Genomic DNA, 20,147 nt, shown 5'->3' with positions numbered 1-20,147 from the left:
GCGAGCACAGGGCTGCAGCTAAGCCCCCGAGTGGAAGGTTGGCTTACCACTCGGTAGGATTTTCGTAACTTAGGCGAGCACAGGGCTGCAGCTAAGCCCCCGAGTGAGAGGGTTGCTCCTCACTCGGTAGGATTTTTGTAACTTAGGCGAGCACAGGGCTGCAGCTAAGCCCCCGAGTGGAAGGCTGGCTTACCACTCGGTAGGATTTTCGTAACTTAGGCGAGCACAGGGCTGCAGCTAAGCCCCCGAGTGGAAGGCTGGCTTACCACTCGGTAGGATTTTTATAACTTAGGCGAGCACAGGGCTGCAGCTAAGCACCCGAGTGGAAGGCTGGCTTACCACTCGGTAGGATTTTGATAACTTAGGCGAAACAGATTCGCAGCTAAGCCTCCGAGTGGGAGTCTGGCTCGCCACTCGGTAGGATTTTTACAAACTTAGGAGAAACGGATTCGTAGCTAAGTCACCCACTGAGGGGGAATTTTATTGGACAAAAATAAAAAGCGGCAGAAATTATGGAGGGACTAAGACACTATTATTTTGAGGTCCATGAACTACAGAAGTACTTTATTGCAACTCATCTGAGTGATAAAACTTAAGTGTAAAATGGGCGGAGTAGCTCCGCGTTCCAAGCTCGGGGCTCGTCGATATTATGCTCGACGTTGTAAAGACGGTACGCCCCGTTGTGGAGAACCTTGGTGACGATGAAGGGGCCTTCCCAAGAAGGAGCAAGCTTGTGTGGTTTGTGCTGATCCACTCGGAGAACCAAATCTCCTTCCTGGAAGGCTCGAGCTCTCACATTTCTGGCGTGGAAACGATGCAAATCTTGTTGGTAGATGGTCGACCGGATCAGAGCCATCTCCCTTTCTTCCTCTAAAAGGTCGACTGCGTCTTGCCGCGCTTGTTCAGCCTCTGCTTCGTTGTAGATTTCAACTCGAGGAGCATTGTGGAGAAGATCACTCGGCAAGACTGCTTCAGCTCCATAGACCAAGAAGAATGGAGTTCTTTCGGTCGACCGATTAGGTGTGGTCCGCAGTCCCCAGAGTACTGAGGGAAGTTCGTCGACCCAAGCTCCAGCCGCGTGTTTGAGATCACGCATTAGTCGAGGTTTCAATCCCTTAAGAATCAGTCCATTAGCTCGCTCTGCTTGTCCATTCGACTGCGGATGGGCGACTGAAGCGTAGTCGACCCGTGTGCCTTGGGAGTTGCAGAAAGCTCTGAATTCCTCTGAGTCAAAGTTCGACCCATTATCCGTAATGATGCTGTGTGGGACTCCATATTTGAATATTAGTTCCCTGATGAAGCTTACAGCAGTACCGGTGTCAAGGCTCTTGATTGGTTTAGCCTCGATCCACTTGGTGAACTTGTCGACTGCCACCAGTACATGCGTGAAGCCACTTCGTCCTGTTCTCAAAGGACCGGCCATGTCCAATCCCCATACTGCGAAAGGCCAGACGAGTGGAATGGTCTTCAGAGCCGACGCAGGCTTGTGTGACATATTCGAGTAGAATTGACATCTCTCGCACTTATCCACTATCTCTTTTGCCATCTCATTCGCCTTTGGCCAGTAAAATCCGGCTCGGTATGCTTTGGCCACGATGGTCCGAGAGGACGCATGATGACCAGAGGTCCCCGAGTGAATATCATTGAGGATGAGTCGACCTTCTTCTGGTGTTATGCACTTCTGACCAACTCCAGTCGCGCTTTCTCTGTATAATTGTCCTTTGATTACGGTAAAGGCCTTAGATCGACGGACGATCTGTCGAGCCTCTTCCTCATCCTCCGGGAGCTCTTTCCTCAGGATATATGCGACATACGGAATCGTCCAGTCGGGAATGACCACCAAAACCTCCATGATCAAGTCGACCACCGCTGGAACTTCAACTTCAGTCGGATCTGTGGCACTCTTGGGCTGTGGAGTTTCTTCGGTGAAAGGATCCTCTTTGACTGACGGAGTGTGTATATGCTCCAAGAACACACCACTCGGAATGGCTTCTCTCTTGGAACCTATCTTTGCTAGATCATCAGCTGCTTGATTTTTCAGTCGGGGTATATGATGGAGCTCCAACCCCTCGAACTTCTTTTCCAGCTTCCTCACTGCACTGCAGTATCCAGTCATGGCTGGGCTTCTCACGTCCCACTCTTTCATCACCTGATTGACCACTAAATCCGAGTCGCCATAGACCATCAGGCGACGGACGCCGAGTGAAATGGCCATGCGCAACCCATATAAGAGGGCTTCATATTCTACCTCATTGTTGGAGGAATCAAAGTGAATCTGGAGCACATATCTGAGCTTATCTCCTCTAGGGGAAACCAGGACAACCCCAGCACCGGAACCATTCAACATCTTAGAGCCATCAAAAAACATGGTCCAATGCTCCGAGTGAACTTCAGTCGGCTGCTGCTGTTCAATCCACTCGGCAAGGAAATCTGCTATTGCCTGGGACTTAATGGCTTTCTTTGCCTCAAACTTGATATCAAGGGGAAGAAGTTCAATCGCCCATTTGGCCACTCGACCAGTTGCATCTCTGTTGTGCAAAATCTCTGATAGTGGAGCGTCGCTGACGACTGTGATGGAATGATCAGAGAAATAATGAGCAACCTTCTTTGTGGTCATGTATATTCCATACACAAGCTTCTGATAATGAGGATATCTCTGCTTGGATGGAGTCAAGACTTCAGACAAATAATACACTGGGCGCTGAACTTTGAGAGCTTTTCCTTCTTCTTCCCGCTCGACCGTTAGCACAGTACTGACGACTTGCCCTGTGGCTGCGATATAGAGCAACAGAGGCTCTTTGCTGATTGGAGCAGCAAGCACCGGCTGGGTGGAGAGCAGAGCTTTTAGCTCGGCAAACGCTGCATCAGCTTCTGGAGTCCACTCGAACTTGTCTGTCTTCTTCATCAGTCGGTAAAGAGGTAATGCCTTTTCACCGAGTCGTGAGATGAATCGACTTAATGCGGCTAAGCATCCAGTAAGCTTCTGGACATCATGCACTCGCACAGGGCGTTTCATTCGGAGAATAGTGCCAATCTTCTCTGGGTTAGCGTCGATTCCCCGTTCGGAAACGAGAAAACCGAGTAACTTGCCACCAGGAACTCCAAATGTGCACTTTGATGGATTGAGCTTGATATCATACCTTCTGAGGTTGGCAAATGTTTCGGCGAGGTCAGCGAGCAGGTCGGAACCTTTTCGCGACTTGACAACAATATCATCCATATAAGCCTCCACATTCCGACTGATTTGAGTGAGTAGACACTTCTGAATCATTCGCATAAATGTGGCTCCGGCATTCTTGAGGCCGAATGGCATGGTGATATAGCAGAAGCACCCGAATGGAGTGATGAAAGCTGTTTTTACCTCGTCGGGCCCGTACAGACGGATCTGGTGGTACCCGGAGTAGGCATCTAAAAAAAATAACCTCTCACATCCCGCGGTCGAGTCAACAATTTGATCTATGCGAGGGAGAGGAAAATGATCTTTCGGGCAGGCCCGGTTGATGTGCTTGAAATCAATGCACATTCGGAGCGACTTGTCCTTCTTAGGAACCATGACGACATTAGCGAGCCACTCAGAGTGGTATATCTCTCGGATAAATCCTGCCGCCAACAGTCGAGCCACTTCTTCGCCAATGGCTTTTCTCTTCTGGACGGCGGACCGCCGAAGATGTTCTTTGACTGGTTTTGCAGATGAGTCGACTCTTAGGCGATGCTCAGCCAGTCCCCTGGGAACACCTGGCATGTCAGCGGGCTTCCATGCAAAAATGTCCCAGTTCTCACGGAGGAACTGGATGAGCGCTTCTTCCTATTTTGGGTCGAGTGTCATGGAGATGCGGGTCGGAGCTGCTTCGGGGTCAGTCGGGTGAATGTGAACAGGCTTCGTCTCACCGGACGACTGGAATGCAGACTCTGTGGCGGGCTTCTTGGATCGCAGCAAGTCACTCGGATCTACGTTTTGCTTGTATTCTTCAAACTCGACCGCTGTCACCTGGGAATCGGCGATCTTGGAGCCCTTATGAAAGCACTCTTCTACCTTTTTCCGATCACCGGTGACAGTGATCACTCCTTTGGGGCCGGGCATCTTCAATTTGAGGTACACGTAGCATGGTCGAGCCATAAACCGTGCGTAAGCTGGTCTCCCCAAAATGGCATGATATGCACTCTGAAAATCCACGACCTCAAACGTTAGCTTTTCTTTGCGAAAATGCTTCGAATCACCAAACACCACGTCCAAAGCTATCTAGCCGAGTGACTCGGCCTTCTTCCCTGGTATAACTCCATGAAAGCTCATGTTACTAGTGCTCAGTCGGGACATCGGAATGCCCATACCTTTCAATGTGTCTGCATACAATAAGTTCAGCCCACTTCCACCATCCATCAGCACCTTTGTCAGTCGAGTGCCTTCGACAACTGGATCGACCACCAAAGCTTGCCTCCCAGGGGTGGCAATATGAGTCGGGTGATCAGATTGGTCGAACGTGATGGGTGTTTGAGACCACTTCAGATAGTTTGCTTTTGCGGGGGCAACCATGTTCACCTCTCGGTTAATCACTTTCAGTCGACTTCTGCTTTCCACATCTGCAAAGATCATCAGAGTGGAGTTGATATGCGGATATCCTTCCTCACTGTCCTCCTTGTCTTCGGCCTTGTCCGACTCCTTCTCCTTGTCCTTAGACTGTTTTCCCTGAAACTGCTGGATCAGGAGTCGACATTGGCGAGTGGTGTGCTTCGGGTAAATGATATTCCCCTCTTCGTCTTTCTTCGTGTGAATGTGACATGGCATATCCATCACGTCGTTCCCTTCTTTATCCTTTACCTTCTTGGGGTTCCAGGATCCTTTTGGTTTCCCCTTAAACTTTCCTTGAGTCACGGCCAGAGCCTCTCCAGGAGCTGCCGGTTCAGCCTTCCGCTTCTGTTTCCGACTGGTGTTTCCTTTTTCCGACTGACTCGGCTTGTGCTTGCCGCTTCGGAGTCGGTCTTCTTCTTCGCCGTTGGCGTACTTGGTAGCAATCTCCATCATCCGACTCAAGGTCATGTCACCGGTTCGACCAAACTTCAAACTCAGTTCTCTGTTGTTGACACCATCTTTGAAGGCGCAGACTGCCTGATGATCGGACACATTCTCCACAGTGTGGTGCAAAGTGATCCACCTCTGAATATACTCTCTGAGTGTCTCATTAGTTTTCTGCACGCAGACTTGCAACTCTGTCAATCCAGCTGGTCGCTTGCAAGTTCCTTCAAACGTTCTGATGAACACTCGGGACAGATCTTCCCAAGTGTAAATGCTGCTAGGAGGTAATTGAGTCAACCATGCCCTGGCAGAACCTTCCAGCATGAGGGGCAAGTGCTTCATGGCCACTTTGTCGTTCCCACCACCAATCTGAACTGCCACTCGGTAGTCTTCAAGCCAAGTTTCAGGCTTAGACTCACCAGTGAACTTGCTGACTCCTATTGCCAACCTGAAATTGGGAGGGATAACTGCGGCTCTGATAGCTCTGCTGAAACATTCAGGACCAGAAACATGCACTCGACTGCTTGTGGGTACATCTCTGTCGAGTGCACCTCGATGGGCTCTGTTCCGGTCGACCAACCCTTGCACGATAATGGATCGCGCGTCGAAGCCTGGTTCTCTGGGGTCGACTGGAACCCTACGCCCTGTGCTGTACTGACGCCTATCATCTGGTTGCCGAGGAGCGTAAGACCCACCCCTCGGAGGGGAATAGGGCACTCGACGCCTATCATCTCGGTCGAGTCTGTCACCATATTGATCTCGCCGATTCTCGCACCCTTCATGCCGCGGAGGCGATCTGGGGCTGTGAGCCGACTGAACCGTATTCACAGTGACGGATCGACTGTGAATTCTGTTGCGCGACTGAGACACGGCTGAATTCTGATCTCCTGCTGCCCAGAGCAGATCCCTGATCTGCAGCAAACCTCTGCCAGCTTCCGACTGCGAAGGCTGGATGGACTCTGCTATACGGGTCGCAGCTGCTAAATTCTGAATTGGGGTTCGATATACCTGAGTCGGCGGGAAGAGTTGACGTCGACTGTTGTCGGGAACTCGTTGCCGCGCGCGCTCGTCGAGAGCTCGCTGAAGGTTCTCCAGTCGAGTGCGCTCGGCCAAATTGGTCAGACGCGCCTCCTCCAAGGCACGAGCCTCGGGGGTTTCTCCTGCGATGGGAATATGCAGGGGATCCTCGTTCCTGCGGCGAAGTTCCTCTCTTTGCAGAGAGTCGAGTGGCTCGGGCTGGTACTCTTCGTAGCCTCGTGCAGGGTCGCCGCCGTCACCTGCTCCACCACCACGGGCGAAGCCAGGAGGACTGTGGGACCCGTCGACCATCAAGACTTCCGCCGCTGGATCACTGCTACCGCACTCGGATGTAGTCTCTACGGAGCCAGTCGACTGATCGAACAAGCCGTAGAGAGGTTCGTCGGGCTCGATTGCCGCAACTTGGGTGGTGGCCGATTGGCGAGCCACCGCGTGCCACACCCATCGCTAAAGCCTCGACCGGCCTGAGCGCTTGCGCTGGCGGGAGACCAGGAGGGTGGACGATAAAGGAGCCGACCGATACTGGGTCGACGGTTGCCGCAGCAGAACGCCACGGACACATGCGCGAAAATGCGTCGCACCGCGGACGGGGAGCGCATCCACGTCGAGTGGAGCCTCCTGGAGCCATGCGGAGTCGTCGGCGATGAAGGCGAGAGTGCCGAGACGGATCTCTTGACCCTCGACCAAAACTCCAGCAGACACCATGATGAAAGTACTCAGAAGAATCGCAACTTCTCCACAAAATCGCTAAAACACCTGCCCCACGGTGGGCGCCAACTTTCGTGGTTCTAAGCCTGATAGTAGATTGGGGAGTAGGTATTGAGAGGCAAGGTCCTAGCTATGGAGAGGTTGTAAGCACAAGGGATGTACGAGTTCAGGCCCTTCTCGGAGGAAGTAACAACCCTACGTCTCGGAGCCCGGAGGCGGTCGAGTGGATTATGAGTATATGAGTTACAAGGTGCCGAACCCTTCTGCCTGTGGAGGGGGGTGGCTTATACAGAGTGCGCCAGGACCCCAGCCAACCCACGTAGGAGAAGGTTTAAGGTGAGTTAAGTCTGGGGCGTTACTGGTAACGCCCCACATAAAGTGCCTTTACTATCATAAAGTCTACTTGATTACAGGCCGTTGCAGTGCAGAGTGCCTCTTGACCTTCTGGAGGTCGAGTGAGCCTTCGTGGTCGAGTCCTTCAAGCCAGTCGAGTGTGTCTCTCGTTGGTCGACTGGAAGGCGACTTCTTCTAAAGGTGTCCTTGGGTAAGGTACTTAGATCAGGTCCATGACCCTACCCTAGGTACATAACCCCATCAGTAACATAGTCAATTGCTTAGGGACAATTCCACAACTCCTACCACCACTTTTCCACACTCGCTCTATTTACTTTATTGCATCTTTATCTAAACAGCCCCTAGTTTATGTTTACGTGCTCTTTATTATCATGCAAGCCTATCCTATCACACCTACAAAGTACTTCTAGTTTCATACTTGTTCTAGGTAAAGCGAATGTCAAGCGTGCGTAGAGTTGTATCGGTGCTCGATAGAACTTGAGGGAATATTTATTCTACCTTTAGCTCCTCATTGGGTTCGACACTCTTACTTATCGAAAACTGTTACGATCCCCTACACTTATGGGTTATCATGCAGTATCCAGCATAAATGTCCTCAGGGATTTCAAATGCAGTATTGATCTCAGGCCTCTTTCCTCCCTTCTGTGGCTTCTTACCATCGCCCATTTTCTTCAGCTGAGGAATATGAACAACTGAAGTTTCTGAAGAGGTATGAAACTTTTCTTCGAGTAACGCTGCAAATGAGTTAAGTTGATGAGAACCTAGTGATTCAGCAGCGGACATTTGTACCTGTGAACAGAGTATAGTTGCAAGGAATTTGGAGAGGTCATATGCGTTCTCAGAAGATTTTCAAAAGAACAGGTTTGAGTAATTTGACCAGATGTGTCTTGAAGAATTTCGCTAAGCGTTCTTAATCTTAGGTTCCAGAGTTGTACAGATTTGGAAATCCACACAATTGAGGAATCTTGAAGAAAATCATGCTTAGAGAAACAAATCAAGAACAGATAACATGTGAGGTGTTTGGTGTGTGAAGATTTGAAGAACAAAAACCTTTGAAGATTTTCAAGAAAAACACATGAATCAAAGCGGGCAGTAAAAGTAGCTTTTAATTACCCGAAGTGAAGAACAAGACGAACTGGGAAGTGTTGAAGTGAAGTTCGTCTGTTCAGATCTTCCACGCCCAAACTCGGCAGAGGAAGACGGCTACGGCGGCGGCAGAGTGAAGAAATCCGCAACCGGCGCGAGTACGACGGCGACGAGGTCGAGGCAGTGAAGCTCTTCCTCACCAGCGTTGATGAAGTAGCGACGACGCTAGGGTTTGGGAAGCTCGAGCGGGAGAGAGGTTGAGCGAAGTAAAAGTGAAGTGAGGAAGAGGCAGGGGTATTTATAGTGGCAGTGAAAAACTGTACGCCCGAAGATTTCGGACGAACGTGCCCCTGGCCCTTCTCATTCACGTGACATGTGTCACCCACGTACTGTGAGGTGGCGATCTTGTAGGATCGTGGGTGAATAGATAAGTATTATCATGGGATGCGGAACGGTTTGAGCGGCAAAGCTGAAAATTGAGATAAGATTATTTTAAGTTTTCGTTTGCAATTTCTTTAACTGTCAAGGACACAGTGAAGATTTTGAACGAGTATCAAATTAAAACGCACATGAAGAATTTGTGAATAGACTGGGTTGATTTTAGCTTAGAGGGGGAAGGGTCCGATCATATTCACTTAGCAGAAGAAATCAACTTGAAGAATTAGCAATAAGTGAATGCTGTAGAGGACATAAAACTCTCTCTCTCTCTCTCTCACACACACACACACACACACACACACACACACACACACATATATATATATATATATAAAGAACAACACCGGAAAAAAATGAAGACAATGCAAAGTTGAAGAATTTTAAAAACTGAGAAATTTCAAAAACGAAGAAAAACTCAAATTGAAGATTTTCAACTTTGGTTGGTGGCGTAACCCACCGTATAAGAAAGCTGATTTCAGACACCGCGTACAATTGTTGTAGGGTTCTGAAAATCAATTTCTTCATTGATTTCTTCACACTTAGAGGGTTGGTCTTCATTGATTGAGGAAAAATGTTACTTCGTGTGTTGCGCATCTAAGTCATCAAGTCAACATAAGTGTTAGGATGTGTGTCCATTTCAGAGAACACTCGAAGATTCTAGGATATTTAGCTCACACCGCAACTTGCTAAATCTCTTCTCATCCAAGGGCTTAGTGAAGATATCGGCCAGCTGATCTTTAGTGGATACGTGGTCGATGGAGATATCGCCCTTCAACACATGATCACGAAGAAAATGATGACAAATTTGGATGTGCTTTGTCTTCGAGTGCTGAACTGGGTTATGAGCAATCTTGATAGCGCTCTCATTTTCGCAGTAGAGAGGCACATTCTTCACGTTGATGCCATAGTCCCTGAGTGTTTGCTTCATCCATAGTAATTGAGCACAACATGTTCCTGCAGCAATGTACTCAGCTTCTGCAGTGGAGAGTGATACGCAGTTCTGTTTCTTCGAGGACCAACAGACCAAAGATCGTCCGAGGAAATGGCATGTACCTAACGTTGACTTGCGGTCCACGCGATCGCCAGCATAGTCAGAGTCTGAATATCCAATGAGATCAAATGAAGAGCCCTTGGGATACCATAATCCAAATGTTGGTGTGTGAGCTAGATATCAAAGAATATGCTTCACAGCCTTATGGTGTGATTCCTTTGGTTTAGCTTGAAATCGGGCACACATGCAAACACTAAGCATAATATCCGTCCTAGATGCACATATGTACAATAAAGAGCCAATCATGGAGCGGTATACCTTTTGATCGAAGTCTTGGCAATTTTCATTAGTGCATAGATGGTCATTTGTGGGCATAGGAATTTTGACCCCTTTGCAGTCTTGCATGCCGAATTTCCTCAATACATCTTTGAGGTATTTCTCCTGAGATATGAATATGTCATTGCGCTGTTGACGAATTTGAAGACTTAAAAAGAATTTCAATTCTCCCATCATAGACATTTGATATTCTTCACTCATCATATAGGCAAATTCATCACTATAACGTTGGTCAGTACAACCAAAGATAATATCATCAACATATATTTGGCACACAAACAATTCATCATCATAAGATTTTGTGAAAAGAGTTGGATCGAGTGAACCGGGTTTGAAGCCTTTCTTCATGAGGAATTCCTTCAAAGTATCATACCATGCCCGAGGGGCTTGCTTGAAGCCATACAGGGCTTTGTTGAGTCTGAAGTCTTTGTCGGCATTCTTTGGATCTTCAAAACCTGTGGGTTGAGCAACATATACTTCTTCCTCAAGCTTACCATTGAGGAATGCACTTTTCACATCCATTTGATATAAAGTGATATTATGATGGTTAGCGTAAGAAAGTAATATGCGAATAGCCTCAAGTCTAACAACATGTGCAAAAGTTTCATCGAAATCAATTCCCTCAACCTGTGTGTAGCCTTGAGCTACAAGCCGTGCCTTATTCCTCACCACAAGGCCATTTTCATCTTGCTTGTTGCGGTAGATCCATTTTGTGCCAATGATGTTGTGCTTGCGGGGATCTGGACGTTTGACCAGTTCCCAGACGCTGTTGAGCTCGAACTAATGTAATTCTTCTTGCACAGCCTGAATCCACTCAGGCTCCACAAATGCTTCATCTACCTTAGTGGGCTCTGAGATAGAGACAAAAGCAAAGTGCCCACAAAAGTTTGATAAGTGTAAAGATTTTGAGCATGTGAGAGGACCTGGTGCTTCAATGTCATCAATGATCTTCTCAATTTGCACTTCGTTAGCAATGCGAGGATGAGTGGGTTGTCTTCGAGGAATTTGATCAGCATTCCCTTCAGGAGCATTTTCTTCAGCACCATTTTCTTCAGGTGCGCCAACCCAGTGATCATCACGATCTGGAATGAATTCTTTGGCAGATTCTTCGGTATGGATTACATCCTCAGTAGCCTTGAGCTTGATAGAATCCTCACGTGCTGGTTCATCTATCACAGAAGGTAGGTGCTCTCTTTGCGAGCCATTAGTTTCATCAAACCGCACATCTACAGTTTCAACAACTTTATGAAGAACGCTGTTGAAGACTCTGTAGGTGTGCGAGTCCTTTCCATAACCAAGCATAAAACCTTCATGTGCTTTCGGTGAGAATTTGGAAGTGTGATGAGGATCTCTAATCCAACATTTAGCACCGAAGACTTTGAAATAACTCACATTGGGCTTTTTGTCAGTGAGGAGTTCATACGCAGTTTTCTTGAAGAATTTGTGAAGATATACCCTGTTGATGACGTGGCACACAGTATCAATTGCCTCAATCCAGAAGCGACGAGGCGTCTTGTATTTATCAAGCATAGTGCGAGCCATTTTAGTGAGGGTTCTGTTCTTGCACTCCACAACACCATTTTGCTGAGGGGGTATAAGGAGCAGATAACTCATGAGTAATACCAAGTTCATCAAGATAGCCATCAAGACCAGAATTCTTGAACTCGGTCCCATTGTTAGTTCTGATGTGCTTGATCTTCACACCAAAGTTTGTTGAAGCCCTTGAGGAAAATCGTTTGAAGACTTCCTGCACTTCATGTTTGTAAGTGACAATGTGCACCCATGTGTAACGAGAATAATCATCAACAATAACAAAGCCATATTGAGATGCATCATTCAGAATTGCGGAATAATGGTTAGGACCAAACAGATCCATGTGAAGCAATTCAAATGGTCAAGTGGTAGTCATGACAGTCTTCGCTGGATGCTTGGCCTTTGTCATCTTTCCAGCTTCACAAGCTCCACATAAGTGATACTTGAGGAATTTGACGTTCTCAATGCCAATGACATGCTTCTTCTTCGCAAGCGTGTGCAGATTCCTCATGCCAGCATGACCAAGTCGTCGATGCCATAGCCAGCCTTCTGACGTCTTTGCAAGTAAGCACACGGTTGGTTGTGGTCCTGTAGAGAAATCAACAATATACAAGTCTCCTCTCCTAAAGCCTTCGAAGACTTTGGAATGGTCAGCTTCCATGATCACAACACAACGATATCTTCCAAAGACAACAACCATATCAAGATCACAAAGCATTGAGATAGACATGAGGTTGTATCCTAAGGACTCGACAAGCATGACTTTGTCCATGGATCGATCCTTTGAGATCGCAACCTTACCTAGACCCAATACCTGACTTTTGCCTTTGTTTGCGAAAATGATATGCTTCAGATGTGAAGGTGATAGAGGAGCATCCATCAATAGATTCTTGTCACTAGTCATGTGATTCGTACATCCACTATCGAGGACGCACTCGTTTGCTTTGGGTTAATCATCCTGCAGATGAATTAGTGCAACTTACGAACTCATATACTTCATCGGTGAAGAATATGACATCAATATCATCAGATCAATTTCATCAAGCAACAACACAGATAAATGAGTATGAGGACGTGTGAAATGAACAATCATTTCATCATGATTAGCCTGCATTCTTTTAGGCATATTAAGGTCTCCAGCAAATTCTTCAGACGTTTTAAGCACGTCTGGAGACCTGACCCTGTATAAGAGATTAGTTCTTTTTCTTCACCACCCACATCTGAAGGGGTGGTAAAGAATTCATCACTCTGCGTGCACCATATGAGAAAGGTGGCATAGAAGCCAGTCCGCTTCGTTTTACATAAGAGGGGTTAGGGTAAGCATATGAGAAAGCAGAGAAATTCTTCGAGGACTTATGAACATAATGATTTGAAGAATAATACTCATATTCATAGCCCTTAGCTCTACCCTGCGAAACAGAAGGGTTAGCACGATGATGATCATATGAGGATTTTGATTCTTTTGAGGAATTTGATCCATATGAAGAATTAGGTCCATATGAAGAATTTGATCTGGGGTTCCTATTCTTCACCGGTGGTGTCATGAGGACATTCACCTGAAGACTTTCAAGATGAATTTTGGGAACCCAGATTTTCTTCATAGGGGAACCGTTCCTGCAGTTAGTGCCAACATATCTAGCAAATACTTCACCATTCTGATTTTTGAACAATTTATAGTTGGAGTCAAATGACTCATCGAAAGAATGAGGAGATACACATGTAAAGCCAGATAAATTGGATGGATCAACTGGAGGCCCCTTTGCAGCAACCCATGAGATTTTGGGGTACTACTCAGGCTTCCAATATGTTCCATCGGCATTGAGTTTCCTCTCAAAGGCAATACCCTCTTTCCTAGGGTTCCTGTTGAGGATCTGCTTTTTAAGCACATCACACAGAGTCTGATGCCCTTTGAGGCTTTTGTACATGCCTGTTGTGTACAATTCCTTCAGCCCTGCATCATCAGTGGTACTAGCAATGCCTCAGATGAAGAATTAGTGATAGCAGAGACAGGTGAAGAATTTGTAACATTTGAAGCATTTGAGCATTCAGGTGAAGAATTAGCAGATTCACGTTCAATGCACTTCAGACATGGATGAATAAATTCTTCCTGGGTAGCGCTGATTTGTTGAGCAAGTAATGAATCGCGCTCCTTCTGAAGATCTTCATAACTCACTCTTAGCTTCTCAAGATCTTGCTTTCTTTGAAGAAATTCATAAGAAAGCTTCTCGTGATCAGATAAGAGAGTGTTATGATGATTTTGAAGATTGTCAAACTTAGACTGAAGTCTCTGAAGATTTTCAGTTAAGTCTTTAGAGCGATCCATTTCTTCACGCAACATATCATCACTTTTATCTAGCATGTTTTGAAGCTTTTCAATAGCCTTTTGTTGTTTCACAGCAATCTTAGCAAGTTTAGAGTACCTGGGCTTAAGATTTTCATCAGATTCATCCTCACTTGATTCAGAGGAGGGGTATTTAGTTACCTTTGCACCCTTTGCCATGAAGCAATAGGTGGGAGTGTAGTCATCATTTCCTTCATCAACATTGTTGATGTTGCCATTTTCTTCAGAATTGAAGATAGACTTGCTGACGAAAGCAGTAGCAAGAGCTAGGCTTGCCACACCAGACTCAGACTACTCGGATGCCTCCTCTTCCTCATGATCATCAGATTCAGCCTCAAAATCCATTTCCTTGCCAATGAATGCCCGAGCTTTCTTGGAGGTGCTCTTCTTGTGAGATGAAGGCTTCGAGGATTTTGATGATGAAGACTTTGAAGATTTCTTCTTCTTCTTGGCATCATCAGAACTGTAATCCTTATATTTCTTCTTCTTTAGTTCCTTGTCCCACTGATGACAATCTTGAATGTAGTGACCAGGTTTCTTGCATTTGTGGCACAGCCTTTTCTTGTAGTCACTAGATGAGGAATCGTTTCTCCTTGAGGATTTTCCAAAGCGACCACGTCTTGAGAACTTCTGAAATTTCTTCACAAGCAGTGCAAGTTCCTGGCTCAATTCTTTAGGATCACCAAGGCTGCTAGTAGAGTCCTCTTCTTCAGACTCAGAGACTGCCTTGGCCTTCAGAGCACGTGGTTTGCCATAGCTCGAACCATAAAGATCTCTCTTCTCAGCAAGCTGGAACTCATGAGTGTTTAGCCTCTCGAGGATATCAGCAGGATCAAGTGACTTGTAATCAGCACGCTCTTGGATCATCAGTGCCAGATTATCAAATGAAGAATCGAGCGATCTCGGCAATTTCTTCACCACCTCATGATCGGTGATATCAGTGGCGCCAAGCGCTTGTAGCTCATTTGAGATATTAGTGAGGCGATCGAAGGTTTGCTGAACATTTTCATTGTCGAGTCTTTTGAAGCAGTTGAAGAGATTGCGAAGAACGTCAACCCAAGAGTCACGTTGAGTTGAGACTCCTTCATTTACTTTGGAGAGCCTATTCCAGATAAGCTTAGCAGTTTCCAAAGCACTCACTCTACCATATTTCCCTTTGCTCAGATGGCCACATATGATGTTCTTCGCTTGAGAATCGAGTTGCTTGAATCTCTTCACATCAGCAACATTCAGGGAAGGTGTGACTGAGGAAACACCATTTTCCACAGCATACCAGAGATTGTTATCAATTGCCTCAAGATGCATTCGCATCTTATTCTTCCAGTAGGGGTAGTTAGTTCCATCGAAGGTAGGACACCCAGCAGAGACCTTGATCATACCTGTGGTCAACATAACTAAAACTCCAGACGGTTAAACCAAAATCACACAGAACAAGGGAGTACCTTGCTCTAATACCAATTGAAAGTGTGTTATATCGACTAGAGGGGGGGGGGGTGAATAGGCGATTTTTATGAATTCTTCAATGAGGAATTTGTCAGTGAGGAAATTCCTAAATGAAGAACTACTTGCAGCGGAATAAGTACTCAAAAGTAAACATAGCAGAACACACGCATAATCATCGTGATGAAATAACGACAAGCATAGAGTACAGAAAGCGTAAAGACATGATAACACAAGATGAAGACGGACAGACTGAAGAAATTGAACTTAGGAAATTAAGAAAGTCTTCAGTCAAAGTCTTCAAACAGATATGAACAAGCACACACAATAATAGAGATGAGGAAATGCAAGAGTTGAAGAAAATAGAACTAGTAGGCTTGGTGAAGATAATGATTTGGTAGACCAGTTCCAACTGCTGTCTCAGTTGTACATATGGTTGGAGCGGCTGAGTATTTAAACTCGAGGACACCCAGTACCGGACACACAGTCCTCACCGTATTCTCCTTGAGCTAAAGTCACACAGACCTCGCCCAATCACTCGTGGTAAGTCTTCAGGTGACTTCCAAACCTTCACAAACTCGGTCACTCGACGATCCACAATTCCTCTTGGATGCTCTAGACCTTGACGCCTAACCATCTGGAAGAAGCATAGTCTTCAAAGGAAACAAGCGTCGGATCCACGCAGGATCAATCTCTTCAGTGATGCTCAATTACTTTGGGGTTTGTAGGTTTGGGGTTTGGGATTTCCTCACTTGATGATTTTCACTCAAAGTCCTCGGAGGATGGGTTGCTCTCAAATGACAAGTGTCAGTTTCTCTCGGAGTCGCCAACCAACTAGTGGTTTTAGGGGGCGGCTATTTATAGCCTAGGGAGCAGCCCGACATGATAAGACATAAATGCCCTTGTCTGATATGACTGTTAGGTGGGTAGATATTTTGGGACAGCTGGCGCGTAGCACATCAACGGTCGGAATATTTGACTCTCAAATACCTCAGGGCTATCATGTTCCTCACTTTGTATTCAATCCGCACTGGTGAATTCCAAACTCCTTAGTCAGAACAAATTCCTCAGAGACCAGAAAAACTTCGTCTCTATCATTGAAGAATATGACTGAACTGTGCGAGATTTCCAATGGCTTCACTCGAAAGGATTGGTAGGTGTAGGATTTTGAGTTAAGCATCACATGGAAGTTTTTTTTAGTATTTCCTCGACCCCCTTTAACAGTACGGTGTTTCCTATGACTCAAGAAAGAGAAAATGAAACGGTAAAAACAAGATCCTTCAAGCTTCATGTTCCTCGAATGATTACCAAGTCTTCAAGGTCACACCAATTTCTTCACTTTCAAAGTCTTCAGAAATCTGAAGTCTTCAGATGAAGAACTTCATTTTTAGGGGTTGACTTTCTATGTAAATATCAAACTCCACATAGACTTATAGACCTGTGTGCACTCACAAACGCATCAGTCCCTTAACCTATCAGTCTTCAATACACCAAAATCACTAAGGGGCACTAGATGCACTTACACCGACATGCAGCAGCTGGCCGCCACCGTCCGGCACAGCCACTGGCCTAAGAGCAGAGAAGAGAGGGTCGACCGTGGACCGTTGCCTGAGCCACCCGCCGGCCGCCAGGCCCGCCTCAAACAGAGTTGCCGCAGCCAACGCCGCCTGAGGGGCAGATCCGGCCACACATTCACCCTACACCACCGGCGTCCGGCCCTCCACCCCCGGCCACCGATATGCAACACTGCCGCCGAGCACAACCACGTGCCACCGTGCCTCGGATCCGCCCCGCGCCACCGCCCGGGAGTGCCTGTCCGCGCCAGGCCCCCATGAGCGAGGAGAGAGAGGGCCCCGCCGCCGCCAGCACCCACCGGGCTTTGCTCGGCGGCGCGAATAGGCGGTGGCGAGGGGAGGGGGAACGAGCGCCGGCGGCTAGGGGTATCCCCTTGGTTTCTCGCGGGAGGATACGTGGCACTCCCTGTTTCTGTTTTGAGACTCGTGCTCTTTCCTTTCCAATGATGTTGTAGTTGGATGGATGAGATCTCTTCAACAATCACTTTAGCACCTTTAATTTGCATACCCCGTCCCCTATAGAACTATATTCTTAGGCGCAAGCATGCTCATGCATCCAGTGACTAATGTGTCTTGTATCAAACCCAAAAGAAAAGTATAACATCACGAGAAATGCTTGGACTAATTGCAGAGGTTAAAAGATGAGAGAATCTTGACATAATTAAGCGATCACTACTAACTAATGTAGCCCTGCCCATTATTCCAGGGCCATCGGAGGGGAAAAAAAGAAAAATGGCGTTAAATGATAGGTCTATTCTGGAACTGTAGAGGGGCAGGAAAAAATGAATGAGTTCCTATCTCTCTCATATTATTAAAGATCATTCGCTTGATTTCATTGGTTTACAAGAGACCCATAAGTAGAGTTTTATGGACAGTTTCTTTAGGAAATTTGATCCATACAGGGCATATGAATGGAATTTTGTTTCATCTATAGGAAGATGTGGGGGTTATCCTTTGTGGTGTGAAGAAAGAAAGATTTGAGAAAGTTCTATGGAAGAAAGGCAGATTTATTCTGTAAGTTTCATTTTATGATAATAAAATAAAAAAGAATTGGACATTATGCACTGTTTATGGTGCTGCCCATGATAAGGACAAAGAAGATTTTCTAATCGAACTCTCTGACTTCTGCAGTCATGCATCCACCCCACTTTTGATAGGAGGGGATTTTAACATACTGAGACATGCAGGAGAAAAAACAAAAAGTGGCAACACTCTCCACATTCTGATCTGTTCAATTCAGTGATTAATTCTATGTGTTTGAGTGAGATTCATATGAGTGGAGGCATGTGTACTTGGACCAATAATCAATCTCACCCAACACTTCAGAAACTAGATCGTGTCCTTATGAGTAGTGATTGGGAGGATATTTTTCCTCAAGTGAACATTAGAAAATTGGTTAGAGATGTCTTAGATCATAATGCTCTCCAGCTGTCCTCTGACAACCATCTTGTCATAATTACACTAACAAGAGAGTTTAGATTTGATCTTAGCTGGCTTAAGACAGAGGAATTTCTTCCTTTGGTTGAGAAAATCTGGAATCAATATGTGAAAGCCACTGATCCTATTGATATTCTAAATATCAAATTGAAACGTTTTATAAAATTCTTTAAAGGATGGGGCTCGAATAAACTTGGTCATGGGAGGATCAGGAAGATGAGAATTAGAGAGGAGTTAAGATGTATTGAGGAGGAAGAAGAGAAGGGGGAGGTAGACCCTGTTGTTTTCTGTAGGAAAACAGAACTTCTTGTGGAGTTAAATGAAATCCTGGTTAATGAGGAGTTATTTTTGTTACAACAATCTAAAGAACGTTGGCTGCTTAAAGGAGATAGTAACACTGCCTATTATCAAAAGATTGCGAATGGTAACAAGAGGAAAACACCATACATTCACTAAATGTTGGTGATACTATGGTCACAGGAACGGATAAGCTTTTAGAGCATGCTACTGACTTTTACAAATCATTATTTGGACCAACCCCTTGGAACATGTTTCAACTCGACCTTGAGGTGTGGGGGGATAATGAGAAATTAGATGCGACTGATAATATGATTTTAAGCAGACCATTCTCTAAGGAGGAAGTCAAGACAACCCTGTTTTCAATGAATAGTAATAGAGCCCCTGGACCTGATAATATACCTGCTGAGTTTTACCAGCACTGTTGGGAGATAGTCAAAAAAGATATAATGGGATTATTTGTGGCCTTTTATGAAGGGAGACTGGATGTGCATAGACTGAACTATGGCATCATTACTCTGCTTCCTAAGATGAATGGAGCTAATAAGATACAGCAGTTCATACCAATCTGCTTGCTTAGATGCACTTATAAACTGACCACAAAAGGGCTTGACAATAGAGTGGCCCTTTTTGCAGATGTTCTATTCAGTAAACATCAGAATGCCTTTATTAAGAATAGACATATTACAGATGGAGTTATGGCTCTTCATGAGATCCTTCACTACACTCATATTAGGAAGAAGGTGGGGCTTGTCATTAAGCTAGATTTTAAAAAGCCTATGACAAGGTGAACTGGGATTTTTTGATGAAAAGTTTAGAAGATAGAGGTTTTGGTAATACTTTGTGTGGATGGATGAGGAAAATCATTAAAAATGGGACGGTCAGTGTTAAATTGAATAACACAGTGGGGCCGTATTTCCAGAGTTTCAAAGGTGTAAGACAAGGAGATTCTATATCTCCGTTCCTGTTCAATATTGCAGCTGAGTGTTTGTGCAAAATGGTGCTTCAAGCATAAAAAAATGGGTTGATTACTGGCTTAGCACCTGAACTAGTGGAAAATGGGGTAGTTATCCTGCAGTACGCAGATGATACAGTGTTATGTATCGAGCATGACCTGGAAAAAGCCATGAATTTGAAATTGTTGCTATACATGTTTGAACTAATGTCTGGGTTGGAAATCAATTTCCAGAAAAGTGAGATTTTGTGCGTTGGGGGGATGACAATATTCTGACAACATATACAGATATGTTTAATTGCCAGATTGGGGACTTCCCCATGAAATATCTAGGAGTCCCAGTAAGTTACTCCTTTTTGAGAGGGGTGGACTGGGAATTCCTAGAAGAGAAATACATTAAAAGATGTGAATCTGGGTTAGGAAGTAATGTCTCTTCGGGAGGGAGATTAACACTGCTTAACACTAACATTTCAAGCATTGCTTTCTACTCCTGTCCATGTTCTTGCTATCAAAAACACTGATATCAAGATTGGATAAACATAGGAGGAGGTTCTTCTGGCAAGTTACTAAGAATAGAAAAAGATATTATCTAGTTAATTAGACTAGAA

The sequence above is a fragment of the Triticum aestivum genome, chromosome 7B (genome assembly GCF_018294505.1).
Source record: "Triticum aestivum cultivar Chinese Spring chromosome 7B, IWGSC CS RefSeq v2.1, whole genome shotgun sequence".
NCBI classification, from domain to species: domain Eukaryota; kingdom Viridiplantae; phylum Streptophyta; class Magnoliopsida; order Poales; family Poaceae; genus Triticum; species Triticum aestivum.
Note: the sequence above shows the minus strand (reverse complement) of the source record.